Here is a 17522-nt window from a genome sequence, read left to right on the forward strand (position 1 = left end):
AAGCCTAAAAAGTGTGAATTGTAAATGTTTTCATTTAATTATCTCTTTATTTTTTTATGGGATTTTATCAATAACGAACTACTTTTTTTGATAATACAATGAGGTTCAGTTTTCTAATGAAATTATTAAAAGGTGTTCCAGTAATAGTAACGCCTAAGAATAAAAATGCTGTTTTAAAATGTCACCTTTATTCTTTTTATATTTATAGTGTGTATAAGTGAAGATATATTTAAATGACCATTTTCTCCCCTAGGCCGCAAACGACGGGCGGACCGTATTGCAACTAATCAGGATGGAAGCTAGTGTTCATTAAATTCCAAAGGTTAGCAATTCTCATTAAATGAAACAGAGAAAAAACAATATATTACTAAAGCTAGAAAAAAAAAACCAAAATAGATAAACAACTGAATGTGTCTATTGTCCAAACTCAAAGATATATGTTTATTTTTTGGGAGAGAATATAAAGTACTATGTATACTTATATTCAAACAATTAAATTATCTACTACATTTTTTTTAATTAAAACGTTATTAGATTTTTGTTGATTTACTAATATTTCCATTAACCATTCCAACTGAGCTCTACGCTTGTGTTAGGATATGGTTCACGACAATAGTCGAATGGCGGGATTCGAACCCTCGACCGCAAGGTCGGTAGTCCGTACCCTAAACCATTAGGCTATTGGCGCTTTAGCACATTGCAACTCGTAATGAAGTCATGCATGTATCGATATATGCAGATAATTTAAATACTTTCACAGCACAGATGAGAAACTTTCTGGAAAAATGGAAAAATGAATTCCTTCTATACAATGGAAAAGTATTTTGTTTCTATATAAGCTTATACTCCTAACTATGCAGCGGAAGTTCGCGTGTATCATACAGGGTTAAGTTTGCCGAGTAAGGGTCGTAACTCGAAGGAAATTTTATGTACAGAAGTCGTTTCTGCTAAAACTGCATTTGTGTGTTGGTTTATTATACTATGTTTGGTTAAAACTAGAGAAATACGAGAAATAAAATGAATTTTCTTAAAATGAATTTAAAACAAGCATTTAATTTTTATTTATACATAAAAATACGTCTATATTTTATTTAAAGATTTTATGACTGCACAAACCTATCGTCAGGACACCCTACTTTCAACTAAACGATGCTATGACGAACCACATTAAAACAAACAAACAAATTTTTTTTATGCAGAAGGTAGAAAGGTAGAATGTACGAGTATGAGGTAGTGGCTTAAAAAGGTAACCTTTTACTAAAATATAAAACATATGTATCTTTATTCAAAACGCATTTGTAGAACATTATTGATTGATTTTAACATTTTTGAAGACAATATGAGTTAAGTCTGCGTGATTAATGACTGACTTGAGACCACGCTTGTCTTTAGAAACGTTATTGAGCAGTAAGGCAAGCCAAAAGCAACATTAAAATCATCTGGAAATGTAGCCGTCACGTCGCTTACATCATCAATGAGTAAACATTCCCTTTTGATTTAACTCTTTGATATCGTTCTTGTGTTTTATTTGAATATGATTGACGCATTTCAATATAAAGAAAGGGAGATAAAAACTACGAATGAAGACTATTTAAGTCCAACGCAATAAGATCAGTATTTTTCTGTATTAAGATCAAAATATTTCGTTTGTTCAAATATTCTGCAAATAAAGGAATTGAATGCAGGAGAGAGTGAACAGCAAGCTTTTAGTCTCGTGTCTAAGTAACAAGTCAATTAGTCAAGAAACGGAAGTCAGATGTGGGAGCAAACAAAGACATCAATTAGATGGCGAACAAATAGAGGCCTGGAATTGACTACGTAACGGCGATAGATGTGCGACAAAGTATTATATTCTCTAAGAGATTCTTTAATTAAATAGCATCGCCGTTGCAGAAGAGATTGTCTTTTAATGTATTTTTTAAACAGAATTTTCCATCTTTAAACTAAAGTTTTAAAGTATTTTCACGAAGAAAAATTTTTAAACATTTATTTATGTTTATTCGATAATTCCTTTGGATGTATAAAAAATATACAAAAAAATATTGTAATTTTTTTAATCATACTTTTGACATATTCAACTTTATCATAATCATATTAAAATGTTTAAAAAGAAAATGTTTTTGTTTCGTTTTGTTCTATTGTAATTGTTTACGAACTTTTCTGTATCGTATTCAGAATTTGTATTACAGCACCTTATGTCAGCGAGTAACGCAGCCGTGTAATAAAATGTTGTAGCGTGGTCGATCGCATGTCCGATCGCGTGATCATTTCAACAACGGCAAGCTTCGTCCGCAAAACGTAAGTTTCACACGAGGGCAGAACTGTGACAAGAGTAGTGGGATAGCTCAGTACTTCTGTGAACGTATACTAGACAGAAGGCTTATCATCAATACGCAGAATTTATAAAATGCACAAGAACAAAAGTGACAAGTAATGTGGTATATCAAAAGTTCTTGTCACTTACACAAGTTTTTGAGTTTTTGTTTAGCAATGTCTCTATATTACATTATCTAAGGCATGATAAAGACAATTAGTGTGAGTTCAAATAATAAGAAAACTGTATTGTGCTATTGCTATATTGCTTCTGCATTTTTCCTCCTTTGTGATATACCAACATAAAGGTTGGCGGCGGCACGGCGCATCGCGTAACTAACGCACGATTGAACTGTTATGTATAATCGATGTTGTCATTCTCCTCATTTTAAAAGTCAATTGCAGTCAAGTCCCAAATTAAAGCTTTTAATTTATAACCAAGCAAATTCTAATGGTTTTTATTACTTATGTTTCAGTAAAACACCTATTGAACTATCCCTTATTTTAACTTGTTTATTAAATTATTTATTTATGTGGTACACTATTTCCATTGTCTAATTTTCCGTATTTGAAGTGCATTTTTTTTAAGAAATAAAGGCGGTTACTTAAATATAAAACAAAAGAAAGCTTGAAAGATAATTCAAATAATAAATAAACGATAAACAGCAACAGTTTCTCAACTTTGTAGACTTGATGCCGCTATTAGATATCAAATAGAACTAGTGAAGTAAACTTTGATGTAATTACGATGTTAGTACTGTAAAGTGTAGGAAGGAAGTGAGCGAGCAAAGTGGTATAGACATGAGGGCAAACTTGGTTTCTAATACAATTTAAGCGTGAATCCTGTCTGTGGCAATTAGTAGTTCAGTTCACTGCATCTGTATATAGCAAATTAAATTCTAAACAAGTTAATTGATTGACAAGAAATAAAGTTGTCGCACTGTCACTGTCAACACTGTCTTAAAACATATATCTATCTCTGTATTTTGAAAGGAATGAAAGTGGAAATACGAGTATGTTTTTAAATATATGTTTCGAAAGTGGAATCGCAAATTTATTCTTCGTCACGTAAACTTATGGAGTTTGTATTATTATAGAGATGGATACGAAATGTGTTTTGAGTAGCAACTTGAAACCTCAAGCTAAATAACAATCCTTATACTTAGTGAACTCCTTTCATTATTCACTGTTCTCTCTAAGTTGTTGACGTGTGTCGCACTGGGAAGCAAGGCAACGATCTTTAAAGCGATTCTTCGACAAGGTAGTTTAGGAGAACATTAATTTAGTATTTCTTGTTAACTATTAGTATGCCAATTGTAATTAAACATTGAGTAACCAAACTTTTAACAATTTAAAACATATTTGATCTTGATTCATAAAATTAATTTAATATTGAATTAAGTTAAGACGTGTCGATGGTAGTAAAAAATTAGTTGATATAAAATAAGCAGTTACAAAATGTACATATTTTAGAATACTATTATTATATCGGTATGTCGACAACAAAGGCGCTTTTTGTAGTGATATTAATGTTCGGTGAAGGAATTCCAATAAGGCCGTGCAGACGCTTGGCCACTACGTCTTCACTTTAAAGTCAGAATTCTTTATACTATATGAGCTGTAGTCTAAGACGGGATTTGCTTTCGTAACGTTAAGACTAAACTAAAGAAGAGACGCCTACAAAGGGAAAAATCTATCCCCATCAAGGCAACAAATAAAACAAATGAAGTAGGTAAGCCCTTCTATATGAAATTCGACTGTCGTAAGTAATGTTTTACTAACTATTATTGTCTTACTTTCTCAAATATAATGCATTGAATGAGGATTGCTACAAGTGTAGGAGATGACTGAAGAAACTACGGGTGGGTTGTGATGGGGAAGAAACTTACGAAGGGTCAATCGCTTTCCAATTCATGTATGACGGCTGATATGTAGGTAGCAGTACAATGTTCTGTCCCAACTGTCGGATAAAGGCAGACTGTAAAATGTGATGTGATAGAGTACAGTAAAATGTGTTAATTCCTTTTTTTACTAACACATGTATGTTGGTGATATATTTACGATGAAGACAATGGGTGATGATTAAATTATTTTGTACCGCCGCCGCTCGCTCGGTAATAACCGATGGCTTCCGATAAATATGTTAACGTGAAAGCTTTTTTAATGACATTTTATTTTATGTGTTTGTAATATTAATAAAATCAGTAATTATGTATGTAAATTTTATCATAATTACAACACACCTGATAAAACAACGTGGATAAACGCTATTGTTCAATTTCTTTTTTAAATCACATCTACGAGTTTAATTGCCTGTCGGTTTACGTTGATTTTGTAAATAAATTAAATTGTAACAATTACTATTATTTTATCGTGTTTTAAATATTATACTTTAGTTATATATGTAGGGAATAAAGGGTTTAATGCTTTTAGTGATGCAGCAAAGTCCAACGGGCAAAGTTATTATTAGTTTAAAATGTATAACAATATATGACAAGTTTTAAAAGCGTGGTGAGCACTTTTGGTTAAATTTACTTAATAACTGTTGCATGTAATTAACGTTAAAAGCATACAAAATGTTCCTTGCCTGAACCAGTATAAAATGAATCCTAAATATCAAGTTATGATTCATTTTATACTGGTTTTATTATACTGATTTTTTTTCTTTTATTTTAAAAATAGGTTTTAAATGGAAATAAAGTTATCATAGACTTTAAAAGAAAATTTAAAGCAATGTTTTTAAGAATAAGGAAATAATATTAACAGTGTTAACCAAGTTTCAACTTTTTGAATAGATCTATTCAGAACTTTTAGTATACGAGTACTGTATCAAATAAGTCATTTATAATAAGCGTTATCTAGGAAATGATACAAAAGAGAATGTTTTATAAAATCTTCAAGCTATAACGTGCTACATTTGAAAATTATATTTAAATTATTAATGGCCTAATTAGCCCTGGTATTACTCTTAGTTCTTAGTTTTTTTTCCAGAGTTTAAATTAGTGAAGCGTCGAACAAAATTACAGTAGAACAAAAAAGTAAAATAGTAACTGCAGTAGTTCTACATCTCGTTAGCATTGATTTGTTTTACCGTAAAGTTTCACTGTCAAAACGCTTTTTCTAAATCTCGTGCTATCTCTCACTTTCTTATTGAAAGAGACAAAGGTAAGAGTTCGATTTTATCATATTTTACAGCAGTGAGAACGGGCAGCAACAGTGCTGTCTCTTGCACTTTTCAAATCGTATTAGGAATCGTAATATTAAACTAAATAGAATTAGTAAAGTTTAATTTTGCATGACCTTTATCTTTAAAACTATAAACAAAGATAGATTTCACCTCTGACTGTATTTATCCCAGAGGTGACAGAGGTCGAGTCTATATAAGATACTGGACACGAACGGATTAATATAGAAATAAAAATAAGCAATAGTCGAAACCATTTAAAATGTTTTTGTATTTGGTAGATTAAAATTTTGTTTTGTGCTAAAACTGAATAAAAAAATATTGGACTAGATTTCAATGTTGTCAAAAACAGTTAAAACCTCTCCATCATATTTGTATGTACGAGTTATGCCAGCGATATGTGGCTTACGGCTTATTTAATTACTTTGCTAGCATTAGTAGAATTATTTGTTATCAACGGAAAAAATTGCCTAAACAATTGTCTAGACGACAATTACGGTGACCCGTCGCTGTGTTTGTAAGAGTTAATTAATTATTTGCTAAGTTCATTTTTTCACCTCCTTTCATTTACTTTTACCTATAGATCAGATTCAATAAACTGATTGCAATGTTACTTTTAACATTTAATTTTATTGGTATTTGCAACAATAATAAAATATCGCTAATTATGTAAAACTAAATGGAAAATAAAATGTCGTAACCCACAATATTACGGACTTACGATTATCTCCGTAATCATAATACATAGTTTAAATAATTTTATACAAACTTTGGAATTTCCCGGTTCAAATCAATTAATTACATATTTATTTTTTTATTAACATTACGATATTCAACGACACGTTTTTAAGCGAAACAAGTGCAAGATTTGAGCGGGAAGATATCATCGATCCGCACAAACGTGTGACCCGCTCGACTCGCGAATGTTTACTGAGCTTGGAACATAAAAGCTTTGTATAAGATCACTCCCTCACTTCACAGTATTCTACGCATGCGTTGTTGAAAATATATCGTAAACAAAAGGGCACAAAATGTCAAATTTAATTAATTTAAGTGCATAAACGATCGTCGCTACTTCAAATTACCATTAAATTATTGTAGGTATCCCTACTATTGTTCACAACACTATTAAAGACTATTAAATTGAGATTAGTAGGTTATGTTGTGTCAAGTTTTAAACTAGTAATATTAGGTAACTAGCTGTTCCCTTGCGAGTTCATCCGCATAGAATTATGAAAATTTCATTTATTGTTTACATGTGTCAAATTATCAATTGCAAATGTAAAAATGACATGACATGATGACAAACCATGACAAACTTGCTTCCTTGATGTTGGCAGCAACTTATGGTCTCTTTCCCACATTAGGGTTTTTTTTTTAATATTTACCCCTAAGTGTAATGGCGTGAAAATACATAGCCTAAAGCGTAACGCAATTGTAGTGCTTTTTATTAAAGGAAGAGTTATCCAATAATATGCTGTAATTTCTGACATCTTAGGCAACAAAGAAGTGTGTGTTTACGCTTTATTATAATAGTATAGATAATAAGTGATAATGGTAAATTCTCTTACTACCTAAATTTAAGTTAATTGATTCCTTTATTGTTAACCAAAGAATTCTTAATATGGCAGTTTCCCTAAAAATAGTTGTAGTAACAATTTGTAACGTCTTAAACAACTTAACCTTTCTCATATTCAATCAAGATCAACTAAAACTGTATAAAGTCTGTTACTGTTTTAATCTTTAATATAGTCTTAGATCATAGTTAAAAATGTATGCATATCAAATGCCTTGTTAAGTTCATAGACAACTAAACTGACTGCAAAGATGTTGACTAATAAATGAGGCTACGTAGTAGTACTCATTTAGAAGTTCCATATTCTATATCAATTTCCATTCTTGGCAAACTGGCATGTTAATAAACTCCTTTAGCAATAGTTATTAATTTTATAGTAAGTACTACTACTTAAGTAATATAAATGTTTTATTTCCGTTTTTTTGTTTTCGAATTTTAATATACGTAACGAGCGAAAAGATTAGTGAAATTTGGAATACGAACAGTTGTGATACCCCACACAGTGTTAAGGAGAGGACAATGATAAAATAATTATTATTACATATAGTCCCCTTTCAATGCGTTCATACAAACATTATTTTATCTTCTTACTCAGTCTTTTTCAGTTCAGCTAGTTCGATATTTAAATACCATATTCCTTTTCCTAAACGAAGGTATACAAACTCAAATCGCTTTCCAGTAACAGCTGTGTAGGCAATTGTTATTGAAATAGGAAATAATTTGTTGGTATCCTAGTGTCCGCATCGACAGGCAGTAAATTGCATTCTAGGAAAAATTTATTTACTCTCAAGCTATTCCGCGTACACAACGTTTGACAAAGAACTGGATAAAAGCATATTTGTGATGCTCGTTTATATCAGATAATGCTTAAAATATAGAGAGACTAGTCGTTGACTTACAAGGCCTTTATATTGAGGAAAGTTTAGAGCATAAGCTCTTTTACATATAAAGGCGGAGAGAAAGAAAATGCTTCTACAGCTTACAAGGTTATACGCTATTTCGTTGAAGGATTATGTACGAGGAGCTTAGAATATTTTCACGCGAGATTTTCCGTAGCTCTAGACATCAAGTGCAAAGTCTATTACAACCCCGCGAGCGTTGGATTTGATTTACACCCGTGTTAGGTGCAGCATTTCATTATGTCTGGTTTCTTATACATTAAAATATTGTCACTTCAACGTCTACTGCATGCAGGACACAAGTGTAAATGCCCTGTTGACAACAATTGACTCCTCATAACACATGAGAAGATTTGGTTTGCGACACAAAAAAATATCTCAAGTGCTCTATCTCAATTGAAGACGTATATGGACAACAGAAAAAGAACTCTTATCCGACACAATGTCTGCGATCAGGATCAAAGGAATTCTATTAAAGAAGCTTGTGTGCTGTGTCACCAAAGCAAATCCAATATCGGTACTTTTAAGCGCTGGCAGCTGCAGCCGAACACGTTATTACTTCAAGGATTACGCTGGAATAAGCACTCATGTCTTTTCACTTTTCTACCTTTTACTTACAGCTCTTGCAATCGTTTCGTTGAATCTGTAGTAGTTCGATAGTGATGTTTATTCTTTTATTACTATTTTGATGCATGTGTGTTGTATAGCTCGAAAATTTTAAGTGTACCTAGTCTATTTTTAAAAAAGTTTTTAGTACCTAGAATGCTATTAAAAATGAATACATTGTATTTATCCTACGATCTATGTTGTCGTAAAATACTTTTTAACTGTATCACCATTTATACTATGCGTTACCCTCGTCATACCCTTCCGTGATCACAACTTGGTCCTTTGCCTTTTGTTAAACTCCATTATTTTGGTACTTGTATCAAAAATTGAAATGCAATCACGTCGCGTCGGTAACTATTTGAAGAAAAGTATGCAATTAATAGTGCTAACTTGATAAAAGTGAAGAAACGCATACAAATAAAATCGAACTATGAGATCTTTTAAACTATTTGAACACGTTCGAAGCGCCTCCGTTCAATTTAACACACACGGGATTACAAAGGGTTGGGTTTGTTGTAAACAAATTGAACATGCAAACTCTTTCCGTGCTGAAGATAAGATTTTATTCCGATGGAAAAATATCTTTCAATGTTTAGCATGATGATTTACTTTTGTTAAGGTCATTTGTATGGAATTCAAATTACTCTTAACAATTGAAATATGCTTCAAATATCTTATTGTGTTTATGTTTTTTTTTTTAAATTTTACAACAATATCTGAACACGATAATCATGTTGATTGTTCGGTCATGATTATACACCATTTTGTTCGGAATCAAACGAAAACAAATTCCCTGTTTCTCGTTTTCCCAATCAATTAACGCTTCTTTTAAACAAATAGTGACGTCACAGAGTGAACGGGGATGCAATAAAGGATACAAGCAAGTTAATAAAATAAAAATTTCGGCGCGAAATTTAAATTCGAGAGAGCGTTCGCTTTTGACTGATTGAGTGAATAATTCTTTGATACCAATAGCATGTGTTTTAATTGCATTGAACCCATTACAACTGGACCTTACAAGATTAACTATTACATCAAAAAACTATTATAAAACAACCATTATCAAAATAATTACATGTAATAAAACAAATATTCTATCATTACAAAACGAATAATTAACATATGAGATTCATTAATAACTAGTTTTTAGTTGGATAATTAATTAATTTTAGTACTTAATTGCCGTAAGAAATGTAATTCCATATGCATGCATGATGAACTATTCATGCATGCATATTCTTTACTTAATAGAAGCAAAATTTGATCTAATTATGGACGGAAAAAGCCTTTTCGCTAATAATTGCAGACAAGTAAACTATTTGAAAAATTTCATAAAAACATTTTCTATTCAAAGGTGTTGGCTTCTCAACGTAACGTCAAGAGCTTGACGACTAAGCGTGTAAATGACATGAATGCGCTGTTAAAGAAAAAGCAATTATGTGTTCGAGATATAAAGCTCAATTTTAAAGGGATTAAATTTAAGGGCAAGCACATCTCATTCAACAGATTGAGCAACAAGTTGTGATTAAGAAAATTGTGTTTATTAAGTGATGTTTGATTAATGTGGTACTGGCTTTCTCACGCGACTCCGTCCGCGTGGAATAAAATAAAACAAAAGTGAGTGCCCTTTGTATTCTTCCAGACTATCCTCTACATCTGTACCAAATTTTATCGAAATCCCTAAAGTTGTTTAGGCTACAAACTCTAACAATCATCCATCCATCTAAACTTTCGTATTTATAATATTAACATTAGTATGATATTAAGTGGCTTTAAGCGGTTTTATTATCAATTGTTTATTTTGTTATAAACGCGACATGAACTTGAAGGATTGTTAAATATTACAAGTAAGTTAATCTAGTTTCAGTTGTAATAAATCAAGAAAATGTTACGAACCTAGGTCTAGATTCATTACTAGATCGTGTAATAAACCTATATTGAAATATGTTAATAGAAAAAAAAAATTGCGTTTGAATATTTTTATGAAAGGTATACAGTGTAAGGGTTAGTGTCAATTAAAAAACGCATTTCTATGTATATACGATGACTCGAGAGCGCCCAGTTGAAAATCTACCGCTTTCAGGTTTTCGATAAACATTTAAAGCTTAGAAATTCTTGCAACCGGAACGCTGATAGTTATTTTAATTACAGTATTCGCAAAATCACGTGATATGCGTATTCAATTAAGGTTAAATAAGTTTGATTTTTTTCTATCAAGTCTCATTAGTAACTAGATAGTAATTTAAATATTGTTTATAGAGAATGTAACATCGATCATAACGTCTGAGTAGATTAAAACTGTGCAATGTGAATTGATTGTATGCGTCTAAAAATATGAAAATTCTGAGGCTCGATAAGTGCTGAGAGTTGCGGCTTAATGGGATATTATAGTAGTAAATCGCGTTAGAATGATGCAAGTGATTACTGAATGCGTTCAATGTTTTTTGTCATATGCAACGTATTCCATTCTTCATTGTGCAGTCTCAAGTCACATTAGGCGTATAACATAGCACTGCACATTGACGTACGTAGTTGTGATTGATTGGTTTAGTTTAAATGCCAAAAAACTGAAGTCCAATTAGGTTTTTCGACGTATTTTTCTTAGCTATATCTATCAATTCCATCTAATTCTGAATAATTTTTTATTCACTTATTTAATTTAAACTGTAAGGGACTACAACAGTCGAGAAGGGTGATTTTTTTTGTCGTATGGATTTTTATTACTATTTGTAAAAGCTAATCCCCTTGTTTATACGATGTCAGGTTTTCCTTTTGTGGAAAACAGAGTGGAAGCAGGTCCTTTATCCCTGTGGACTGTACAAAATGAAAAAGAAAATCCCCCCTTTCATGTTTTTTAGTTATATTTTGAAACTCTCTTTTTTCCTATCTTTTCGGGGCGCGTTTATACCAGAATTAAATTTTAATATCGAGTGAAAATAGCATGAGATATAATAGACATGTATGTCATCGGTGAATTTTGTAATTTTTCTTGACAAATAGTAAACTGGGAAAATTGTATATTGTACCGCCAACGAAATATAATGGAAATGGTACATGTCAAATTGTCAATCAATTCGCTTAGAGCGTGCCCACACCGGAAACTAAAGTATCGCACAACTGTTTAGTCTCGTTTTAAAACTAATGTTGGTGCGCATACTACTTGATTTTTAGTTGTCCAACTGAACAGTTGTATTGGCTCCGAAACAATCGACAATCGCACAACAATTGTAAGATAGTTTAGTCAAAGGTGTGCGCCTGCTCGTAATCTGCAATATGACGCACTACACAAAATGCCTGGACAAATTTCAAATTGGCGGCGTACATGATTATCCTGTAACATAGAGATAGTATGCACATTAAAGAATGGCCTTGACATTGTATCCCAACCTTCTTGTGATCTTATTTGACGTACACATCGGATTACAGCGGGCAAGGGCGAGGGACTGTCTCTATGTTAACGCGATTACTTGCGCTACAATCTGGCAAGTTAAACGTTAACCAGTTAAAACGAGAGTAGGGTTACGAGCCCCAATAAATATAATCAACTCTTTATCTATATGACAAAGTGGGTAATGTTTTTCTCGCGTATTAAGTTTATCTTTATTTTGATGTTCAAAACATTTGTCTTTTATTATAAACGCACCCTAAAAGCGTTGTTATGCCACCTAAATCAATACATTTTTTTCGTATGGACTAAATTTTTGTTTGCAACCTTAGAACGTCACAAAGTTTCATCACAATATGCAATAAACTGAAATAAAAAATAGGATTGTTTTAAAACAGTCTATTCTAGAAAAAATAATAAGCAGATAAAACAAGTTTTTTTTTAATTTATGCATTGTTATAATATATTCATAAAGGTGTTACAGAAAACGATTTAACTCGTATACTTTTCGCAAACCGTGTCAGGTTAACTCAATAAACTGATATTTCAAGTGAATAAGTTATGAATTCATATTCCAACACGCTTTAATATTTTATTTTTGAACAAGAATAGTAACATAATGTTAGAGAAGGATTTCTCGTAGTAACATAGATAAGTAATCAAGTCCTGTAACTGTCCATTGGTGACTTGGCGAATTTGCGACTAAAAAGTAATTAATTAGGTAAGTCTGTAGAATAAAATTATTCTCAAACCCACTACACACTCATAGTTTTACAACATAACCAAGATATGTCTAATGTTTGTAGCAAAAAATGAGAACTTAACTGTTCTTAGTTTTGTTAAATTACGGGACTTAACGTAGTGGCTTTAGTGCAGCACTCAAACTTGTTAAATTGACAATACTGGCATCTCTTAGTATGTATATCAACATCTAAAGACTGACTGACTCTGAGTATAGCGGTAAATGAAATATGTTGCACAAATAATTTCCGTTTTCAACGTATTTATTATAAAAAAATGTAGAAGTGAATCAAGGTACATAAATTTAATATGTTTTGCTTATCTCAGTGTTTTCTTCTCTCTACGGAGACAACGACCGCAATGCGGATCCGATATTTACTCTTAATCGCGTTTTCAAAAACTAGTTTTAGTGCAAACATGAAATAAAATTTAAAAAAAAATAAAAAACAAATTATCTATCTTAGCTTTTGGGACTAGCTTCGGGTTATGATAAAAGTCCACTGCCGATTTGATATTTTGTGTACATTCAATAAAAAAAATCAACGATAACATAAAATTTTGAAGCCTAATATTGAACTGTAGAGTTAATTAAATTTCACTAATCAAAATTAACCACCATCATAGTTTCTGTGAAAGACTAATTTCCGATTCAATCAAAACCTTAATCATTTGCATTAGTAAAATACCATTCACCAACCATCACGAAATCCAAATTACTGTTTTAGCTATTTGAATAGGTGGCAATCATCACGTTTAATCATAACTAGATTTATTTAGTTATGTACGAGAGCGGTGGCGGCGAGTAGGTATGTGAGCGGGGCCAATCTGTGTCCGGCTCTCTGCACTCAAAGCTTTGCATCAAAGGGATTTCTCATTAGCTGATGTTACAGGGGGAGATTAATACTGGACTGTCTGAGTGCAATTTGATAGAGAGTGGCAGTTTATAATTACTCAAAGCTTGTCAACAGGGGGATGTCCATCAATAGCCGACCCCCGAAACTGCACTTAATAGTTGCTTCAATTAGTTTTTTAATTAAACTATCGAATTTTAGTGACGTATGTTTATAATGTTTATTATAAGCAGTTATTGGCAATGTTTTGTATTCTGTGTTTCGTCTAAAGTCTTATGTAAGTCATTACGAGTGAGACGCTGAAATCTTAAATCCAATCGCATTCTTTTCCAAATGTTCTTAAAATGGTTCCTAAAGGAAAATATTTCATACATGAACAGAAAAATAAATTATATAAAGTTATAAAAAAAATAAATTATAACTTTATGTACAGTATTTTCCTTAGTCGCCTTATTTGAAATGGTTCTCTATCAGTTTTACATTTCTGCTGCAATGATCCAAAGATAGAGATAAGTCTTGTAAAGAGTTTACAATTGTATTTAAAACGGACTCGATACAAGACAATATCGCCCCCCATATTAAGAATATGGGGGGGCACACGGCTCCGGGTTTCCCGCCGTGTGCGGTGAGTGCCGACCCTCTTTTGCACTCCCCCCGAAATATTAAGAAGCCTACTGGATTTCTTAAACGTTACAAGGGAAAGAAAGATGTAAAGTAATAAAAGTTCAAACATATAGTTTCACTGAATAGAGGTATATTTACTAAGTTCTTTAGATGTGCCCTAACAAGCCACTTTCAAAATTCAATGAAATTTGTTGAACGGTGAAATATTCAAAATGTTTTCAAATAAAAATCCATTTCTAAAGAAACTCTTGCTTTTCAAATACACGTACCAATTTGGGTAGCATTTATTAGTCGACTGTAACCGATATAGTTTCGAATAACTATTCATGGCCGGCCAATGAATAGGTCTCAATACTGCGAATAGTAAATCAAATTGGTACGCCAACTCTCTGCCATGTTCTGAATTTATTGCTTACTCTATCAAGAATTATATTTTTTATGATTTTTTCCGTGCACTATTCACGTTACAATTAGAAAAATCCTGTAAAAATATTTTTTGCAATTCTTTAGAAACTATATTTTTTGTTTCTGTTTCAATTTGTTTATTTTAAAATCAATTGAAAAACGAACCGAGCTAATGGGGCGTACGAAAAAATTGTAAATCTGCGTACATTTTTGAAATCTTGCAACAAAAATTGTAAAAGTGAACAAAGAAATCGAACGTTGAAAATAATAGAAATCAAAGAGGTGCAAACGACAACAAACGGAAGCCATTGAATTACACAGCTTTGTTCAAAATGATTGAACTTTTCAACAGTAGATTATAAAAACATTTTACTGCACAATTGAAGTCGAACTGAGAATTAAAACATTTCAATTGAGTATTTGAAAAGGAAATATTTTTATTTGAATTCATGATTTAACAATAAGTTTATTTTTATACAATAACTCCCATATTTATAAAAACGATTCAGCATCAAAAAATTAAAAAAAAATTAAACTTTTGTTTGAAAGTTTAAAGAGATAATACCATATGGCAAGCGAATCTTCCGACAAAACATTAAAGACTATTCCTATTAATATGCTAAGTTGACATTACAAATTAAAATCTGAATACGAAAACACTAACTTAATCTAATTCTAATAAAAAAGAATGTTATTGTATCTTCTTTAAAACTGTTGACTACAAACATTGATTTAATGAAGTAGCTGTCTAACTAAAAGCACTAGGAGTTTCACTGCAAAGGCTTTCTGTATCCTGAATGCAGCAAGCTGCTTTTAACTATGTATTTGCAAATACTTAATAAAGTATTTTCTACTTAACTCTGTTACTCTTTGACTAACGACAACGATGTTAAAGATTGTTAATGTCAACCCTATGCTGTTGTTATAAAGTACAAACTGTATCCTAGATGTATTGTTACAAATGTTGTTGTGTTCATTAAACTATCTAAGCAACAAGTTTGTGAAATAACTTCAAAAACTATGAATAGATTTACTATAGTATGGATCCCCATTTGAATCAGTGTTAGAAGTTTAGGAATGCAAACAGGAAACTCATGTAATGTTTGATTTTTATTGAAATATTCTTCAACAACGACTTCGTTCGCTTGAATTAAAAGAAAACAAAAGCAAGTAGCCCGTGTGTTCTTTTAGACTATGCTTTACATCTATATGCTAAAGTTCATGGTGATCCGTTCAGCTATTTAGGCGGCAAACACTAACAAACATCTAAACTTTCGCATTTGTAACATTGGTAATAGTAATATAGACGTTTCAATCATTATTTCATTTGGGGATATGCTCAGATTATTTGCGTTATAAACCTAAATATGTTGGCACTATGTATTTATTTCCCTGGAGTATTTATTCCGCCTGTGTAACGCGTTTTCAGTAATGTCATTTGCATCGCTATAAATTTAACTAGCTAGGAACAGATAATTGTTATGAAGTATAATAAGGATAGCGACAATAAACTATTTTGCAGTACACTCCTAATCACAAACATATGCTCGAAACATATTCACTTCGTGGTCTGTTCTGAATGAATATTAAATCGTAAATTAATACATTACATTCTTCTTAATAAAAATGATATAGAAAGAAAAATAACCTAGCAAATTATAATTTCAAAATAATTTTATCGTTATATTATTACCTTAAAATTTGCTTAAGAAAGTAGTGATAAGGGCAAGTTGATGTTGATAAACATTACCTTAAAACTTTTATATAGCTTCACCGCCGCTGATTGATATCATAGACGACAACGTGGTTATATGTTTCACCATAAAAATATATCAACACACCATTTTCTATTTAAGTGATTTATTACTCATTAGTAAAGATCGCATTTTGCAAGCCTATGCATAATTGTATTCCAAAAACCATGATTACTCAAGAACCCGCACCGGGCGCTAGAGTTACCGTACAAAAGTGTTTACGTAGGTATGTGTAAGTTAAATATATTTGAAACCATGTTTAATTTTTTCATGATAAAGTCCAATAGTATTTTTAATAAGTCTACCAAATTCTTTCTCCAATCCAAACACCGCAAAAATAATAAAACATTATTTAAATTAAAAGTAGAATGACGATCCTGTCGAATATCATTTAGTAAAAACAACATAAGGCAAACGTTCAATCTCGGAGAGAAAATTAATTAAAGTTCCGAGCGGGAGCAATGAGCGTACGTAATAATGCAAAATATGTCCAGTAGGAAATATCGGAACCATTGCATCAAAGGCATCTCTCTCATTAGTTGAAATTCCGATAAAATGTTCCCTGCACAGTCAAACGGAAAGGCATCATTATAACGCGAATATTAGGTCTCAAACTTTATTAAACATAGATTCGCAGAATATTTAATTAAAATGTAAAATTACAGAAATAATTTCACATGAATTCACATTTTAATTAACGAATCATATCTGAACATTTTAAATATGAAAATGTATAGTACATTTTCAAATAAACGCTTTTACAAGGATGAGCATGACTAGCGGTAGTACCAACATAATTAATTAACTCACCGTAAACTATATGACTACATCAGAACGTCAAGGAGGGAAATCTCTCTTTAATTTTGTGTCCTTGATTAATTCCAAATTAAAAAATTCAAGTCTATCAGTAAAGTAGCGAAAGAATATTACATCATAATAAGTATCTTTGTATAAAAACCAAAATATACACTATTATCTATACAGATTTAACTAAAATATAATAGCGTTGCAACGTTAATCCTATTGTCCCCTGGTTTAAGTAATACATAATGCAGACAAAGGTGGTTCAACATATTGGTATCTAGTAGTTCTGTTCCGGTTCCTGTACTCCATCGGCACCGTTCCGAAGTCTTGGAAGATTGCCGTTATACACCCGATCCCTAAGAAAGGCGACAGCTCGG

Source organism: Papilio polytes, unplaced genomic scaffold (assembly GCF_000836215.1).
Source record: "Papilio polytes unplaced genomic scaffold, Ppol_1.0 DF821544.1, whole genome shotgun sequence".
NCBI lineage: Eukaryota > Metazoa > Arthropoda > Insecta > Lepidoptera > Papilionidae > Papilio > Papilio polytes.